This window comes from Grus americana, chromosome 30, assembly GCF_028858705.1.
Source record: "Grus americana isolate bGruAme1 chromosome 30, bGruAme1.mat, whole genome shotgun sequence".
Taxonomy (NCBI): domain Eukaryota; kingdom Metazoa; phylum Chordata; class Aves; order Gruiformes; family Gruidae; genus Grus; species Grus americana.
The window spans coordinates 1,121,984-1,128,651 of record NC_072881.1 but is presented as its reverse complement, the minus strand read 5'-3'; the positions used below and the strand labels follow the sequence as shown (position 1 = coordinate 1,128,651).

The 6,668-nt window shown below is 41.7% G+C and overlaps 1 long non-coding RNA gene across 1 annotated transcript; it reads right to left on the bottom strand.

Annotated features, from left to right (window-relative positions):
- Positions 1-387: 387 nt before the first annotated feature.
- On the bottom strand, positions 388-4,683 carry LOC129197946 (uncharacterized). The gene is made up of 4 exons (XR_008574408.1): positions 4,541-4,683; positions 3,125-3,251; positions 2,035-2,218; positions 388-429 (listed from the first exon to the last, which is right to left on the bottom strand). It is a non-coding gene; the product is annotated as an uncharacterized LOC129197946 (long non-coding RNA).
- Between the last annotated feature and the right edge of the window lie 1,985 nt (positions 4,684-6,668).

Here is a 6,668-nt window from a genome sequence, read left to right as displayed (position 1 = left end):
TGGATACATCTGTCTAACAAGCATGAGTGTGTGAGAAGGGGGAAAAAGTTGGGTCAAAGTCAATCTCTTTACTCAGAAGACACTTTAGACAAACGCTTTCGGCATTGTGTTGTCTAAGCAAATTTTAAGAGACCTGGGTAGGGTGCCTGAGTAATAACAGTATGCATTTGCTTAAGTACTCCAATGCTTAAAGGATTTATAGCTGAACAAGAAATTGAATAAAAAAAGTAACGACAGAAATACCTCTGTTGGGAGATCTGCGTGACACACATCGGATGTTGCAAGCAGCAAAACTGGAGCAAATGCTGGAATGTTCTGCAGTAGTGTTGTAAAAGTAGCTTTCAGTGTAGCTCCAACAGCCTCCCACCACAAATGGATATGTGGGATATAAATGATACTCGGCGCTGTTCTTTGAGCTTCTCGCATCAACTGGTGAAATGAAAGCTTGGATAAGAAAACTAAACCGTGTGCAATAGGCTAATAAATAACTACGTATCAGTCAAACTATCTTACGAAGTGGGAGTACATGAAGCCAAAACACAAAACCAAACCAACAAAAGAACAACTCCGTAACAATAAGGTAAAACGTTTACTTTGACTCAAATATAGACATTGCTACGCAGACAGACCTGAAGCTCTACCTGATTTCAAAACTACTCAGGTGTAAGGGAACTCCTAAAGCGCCTCACAACTTAGCTGGTGTAGTGGTGTGCCTGAAAACACAAGCCTAACCCTTCTTCAAGATGTATTAGTCTGGGTAAGTCACTACACGACTGCAACTACACGACCGACTACACCATCTTCAATTCAGAGCGGGCACATAGCCAAGTCAGTCTGGAGCACAGTCTGAACAAACACAGACAGACCTATGTGAAAAGATGGGGGCTGATGCTGTAAGAGGAGCCTGGTTACAATTCAAAATTTCAAGTATGTTTTATAAGAGGTGACCAGTCTTCAGCCTGCCTGAACAGCTAAATCACGCACAGCCTCTCATTACCAAAGGATCCATCAGACCCGATTACACGCTTTGGATGGCCGCAAGCCGTTGCCTACAGATGGTACCTCGATCGCAGAAGAGAGCGTGCACCTACTGCGTGAGGGAAGTGGCAACAGCCCTTTCACGTGACAAATTTCTCCGTGGACCCTTTCAGATTATTAAGATTCAGGGGGTTCCTGTCACAAAATGGGAAGCGCACGTGGTGTGTCTGGGCAGTGACTAGACACGGTAGCTATACGACCGCAGAAGCAACCGTAACGTAACAAAAAAGGAATTGTGCCTCTTCTGTGACAAATGAGTATCCAGTCCTGTAGTGTGTCTGTCCTTACTCGTCCAGCTCTCAAATGCTGCTGCCTAAAGGTCAAGATATTTTAATACAGTGATGCCAAACAACAAAATGGCTTTCCTGCCTAAAAGTAAAAAGGAAAACAGCACTACATCTGCTTATATTTAATTTTCACAGTTAAGAAAAACATACCAGTGTACAAATGTAAGTGTTCCATGAATTTTAATGCTTTTACTGCATATACTACAGCAGTGGAAGCTGTATATATATACACACACACACACACACGTACATATGTAAAAAAAAGAAACACTTCTTTTCCCCAAAACCTTGATTGCCTTTTCATTATATTTAATAAAAAAGCCTACAAAGAGTGCGTGACCTGCAGTCAGGCTGATGCAGAGCCACCTACTGGGAGCAGAGTCTCGTAAGCAGCAATGAAAACAACTTTCTGGATCCCACCGAAATGGGCAGGATTTCTTGCGATAAAGAGGGATTTATTAGCAGCACCTCCCAGCTTCCCAAGCTGCTAGCAAATTCCTCACGGCTTAATTTGGAATAGAAAATACGGCCATCTACAACATCCTTACTCGGGATTATATGATCTAAAAAGAAACGTGCATTTTCGGACAGAAGTAAACCTAACAGCACGTTCAAACCAGGCCACCTCTATTAACAATGAATTTTGCTTATTTTACTAGTTTATATACAGTTCATGAAGCCTATGAGATTAAAAAGAAAAAAAAGATACCCGTGCACATGTTTCTTCCGGTGATGTGGCGGTAACAAACAAAGCAGGTAGGTCTAGCGTATAAACTGGAAACTTTTCCAGGGCATGTATTACCGCAGGTGCCAAATGAGAAGCTTGCCCACATCCTGGCTCTCCAACTAGTAAGAACCGTGGCCTGCAAGATGTTGGCTGGTAATAAGCATTTCTAGAACAATTAGAAGATAGTAAGTTTCAAAATGAAGTGATGACTAGGCACACAGATGTTAAAGGTTTTTTCCTAACCCTTTTTTTTTGGTAAATACTCTCCATGTTCCAGTAAATAATAAGCTGGTCTGTGATCAGGAAGACTATCAAAGCTCATTTTCTTACAACCTTGTACCATAGCTCCCCAAAGAAATCCTGCCAATCCCCAGCATCTCTGCTATTCGTTTGGCTGGCTTAAGTAATGGCTCTTAAATCACACACGGGGACTTGTCCAGCTAAATACACACACGACAACTGGTCAGTAACCTGATATGGAGGAGAAATACAACTCGCTCTCGCTCTCTCTCTCAACACACACCAATCTGGATCTGTACACCCCAATTTTCAGTAGGTCTTGAGTTTAAGTAACTACGAGATCTCTACATCTGTCAAGTTCAGCTGAAATTTGGCCGTAGTTACTGGAGATAGCGGGAAGGAAGGAGCAGAACAACGTTTCTAGGAAAAAATTAAAGTGGGCGCTGAAACACATTAGCTGTATCTGAAGTACACAATTGGATTAGTTAAATTACAGCAGTACGCCAAATACGTACAAGATTGTATTCAGTCATTCTAATTGTTTCATCGTTGAATTGTGTATTAATTTCCTAGTAATCTTGCTTTCCTAGCATGAAACACATTTGTGAAGAGCGTTTGTTTTTTCCAGCACAATACCACTGTACCTTTACTGGCTGAAGTCAAAGATCTTAGAGACCTAACCAAACTCAGCTGGTCACATTTTCTGGGCAGCATAGCGATAGAAACGGAGAAAAATAACTGACCCAACAGTGATGACAACAATCTATTTTTTCAACTGTTGGCTTATACAACTTCCACATTAAAATGTCACAAGCTTAATATCAACATTTACCTGCTAAAATTGAGGAATTTTTCCTTTTCTCTACTGGGCATTTGATGAGTTGGCTTATCTTCAAAGATTGATGGCGATTCCTCATCACTGTCAACTGCATAATTTCTTAAAACATGATTTACACTGTCTGAAAGACAAGAGAGGTTTGTTAACTTTCCTGAATACTCCATATCTCACTCTCGCATTAACACAGCTTCAAATCAGTGCTGGAAATCCCTTTTCTTCTATTTCTTCATTTGAGGGCACACACTGAATGCTATTTTCTGAAGAGTTCGTCCTACCACAGACCTAAGGAGACCGCACAAGTCTCTACAAAGCTGTCCTAAGTGCTTGGGAGGTTGTTTGGTTTTTTTCTCCTTAGAAGAAAGATGATTAGGAACAACTTTGGTGGTTCCGAGACACCTGAAAAACCCAACAAGGCCACTTCTTTCTGGGGCAGGTTCCCGCACTGGAAGCGAGGGAATTAAGCGAGTGCGATGGCCACAAACTTCCATTTGCGTAGGACTAGTGAGTCAGAATATACAGACCAACACACCTGCTAAGTAAGGCTCCTCACAGATCACCGAATGAGTAGATAATGGAAGGCAGACAACAGAGAAGGGATGCAATTACCAATCCCCTAGCCTCTCTGCTTTTGTTTTGTTGGTGGATTTCTGCCTCTGTTTTACCAATGCTAACCTATCTCCTGGCTCTACTGGGAGTCATCCTGGTAGGACAGTCTCCAGAGATTAGCATAACTAACTATTAACAGATTTCCATTAATCAAGAGTGGAGTGAGTTTATCAATTTCTTTGCTCTCACCAACTGACAGAGTAAACCTGATCAGGGCTGATGCAGTCAGGGGTGTGAGCTCACGTATGCTAAGCCAAGTCCCAAAGTACACACTACTAAACCATTCTCATCTCCTGTACAAGTGTACAGTGTGATCCACAAACATTTAAGTTAAGAGACTATGGCTAAAAAAAAAATCACGATAGCTAAAACAGTATTTAGCTTAAACCGCTTCTGCTTGCATTGTGGTCCTGACATTCTTCAGACAGGAATTAGAAGCATTCATGTAAAAATACCTTTTTCCCCTCTATTTCAATATTTTGAAAGAGGTGCCTCATACTTTAAACCTCAGATCCATCTCTACAAATGACAAATATGATGTTAGCTACTGTCAGAAACAGGGTGCTGTAGTAGAGAACGCATAGTTCTCTACGGCCTATTGTGAGTCATTCACAGCTCCCATCCAGCACTTCAGTTTAGAATCCAGACTAAAACCTATCCACCCTGTTCCTGAAATAAAAGCATGCACATGCATATTCTGAAATTCTGCTGTCATTATGGCCAAGAGGTTTGTGTATGTTGACTGCACAAATGAGAATTTTTTGCTTTGACAGAATTTTAAAGTAGTGAATGTTATCGTTATACCTGGCTGTTGGTCCTTCTGTAGTGCAAACTCTGCGTGGGGAAATACTCTCTGCAAGGCTTGTAAAATTCTTGCTAAGGTGTTTTCAAGCAGTGGTTTTGAAACAGATGATAGCGCTCGCCCAGGTGAAGCCACAGCCCTCTGTGAAGCTGGAACAGTCTTCTGCATAGCCATGACAAAATCCTTTGCTGTTATTTTGATAGAAGCAACATCTAACTGCAGTTTCTCGCTACTTTTGTATAGCTGAGGATAGCGGCGGCGCAAAGCACAGAGGGCAGCTTCAGCACATAAGGATTTAATATCAGCACCACAGTACCCTAACAAAGAAAACAAGAATCAAATGTTACATCAGTCTCAGGCAACACAGAAGTCAAGGCCAAGGTTCCGTTCCCCAAGCGCAACACTGAAAGACTTTGTATGCGGCCAAAAATTAACAGTTTAAGAGAGAACATAAAGAGTTACTGCACTGCAGAGAAGTTTTGTTACGTGGCTCGCAGCCTGATATCCTGCGCTTATTAAGCAGCCCCCTAATCAAAACTTTGCTCCCAGGGAAGATGCCCAAAACCCATTCAACGTTCTGAGAGACAGAAAGAAAATTAAACGAAAAGAAGCATCTAACTTTCTTTGCTCCCACGGCGTGCCAGCCGCCTCACTCTGCAGCAAGGTGCAAGAGCTCGAGTACTGCCTGCTACAAGCTCAGATTCCTTCTTTGGACTCAGTCCCATGCAGTAACTCACTGTATTTTCAAACTTACCAACACATTTTTCAGCTAGCTCTTCAAGAAACATGTCCGATGGCTTTGGGGTCCAATCTCGTGTGTGAATCTTGAAAATCTCTTTTCTAGCCTGGAAATAAAATGGTCGCATTTTAGTTTGTCCAGAGTTTTCTCTTCAAAATCCCCGAAACAACACAAAACCCCCCACACCCTCACATTAATACAAATACTTGGTTTATCTGCTAAACTTTTAAGTATTTTACAGCTCGATTAATACGCTCTCTGCTTTTGCAGAGTAATTGCTACAATTACTACAAAGACGAACAATAATTATGACTCAAACTACTGTCACTGATCCAGAAAATGTCAAACGTTGCCTATCTTCATCTCCGATCTTAGCAAGATCTTTTATTTAAGTATTCCCTGGTACACAGTTTAATTACGGCAGATTTCTAGAATTCTTCCACAGTAGGGAATCATATAGTGTATGTGTTTCACGGCACCTCCTCTCCTGTTCCTGAAAGGAGATAAAAACTGGAGACAAATGTTTCTGTTAAAGATGCTGTTTAGTGCACTTTTACTAGCCTTCAACCATAGCCAAATTAAAACACACAAGACCAGGGTTCCACACTGTCTTCCTCCCCATATTTTTTGGTTGCTATACACCTACTTTTTCATTGCTTAGCTATCGCCATTGAACTAGAAGCTTCCCAAGCCCCACACCTGTCCAGCGTACCTCGCATCTTTGTCCAATAAGAAGTTACCAGTAAGAATGTCAGCTCCCAAAATACTTCCCTCCCAGGATACGCAGCCTGGGAACGATCCAGCACAGGTACATCCACTATCCATTCGTAAACCAAGAACTGAGAGCAAGACCACTTCAGGATGAAAGTGTCTAAGTGGATTAAGTCAGTCAGCAAACATGGACAGATTTGGGAATGGAAAAAAATTCAATCGCTCCAGCACCAGCCTTGAGAAAAGGTTTTGTTTGCAAAAAGGAATTCTTGTGCGCACACCATTTCTTTCATTTTCAAGATGAGATAGCAGTAATTTACAGCTAATTGGGGCATTCACTCTTTCTTACATGTTTCAGTGACTAGCAGCATCCCATTTTCTTGGCTGGTCACAGTGAAACCAAAACTAATTACAGAACTAACTACTTGTGGAAATCCTCTTAATGGTATATATTCAGTACCGGATCTGCCCCCCACAGTCTCTCTTTTGCCCAAGTTGTCCAACACTGGGTTTGACTTTAACTGCTCTGTAATCCTGCATTGTTACGTGGTTTTGTTATAAAGAGGGACTTTGTCACATGAGCATTAAGGTTGTGTTTAAGTTCTGACCTCTTTATCTGGCAAGCTGAAGAGGAACTCTCGATCAAAGCGGCCGGGTCTTCGTAAAGCAGGATCTATAGA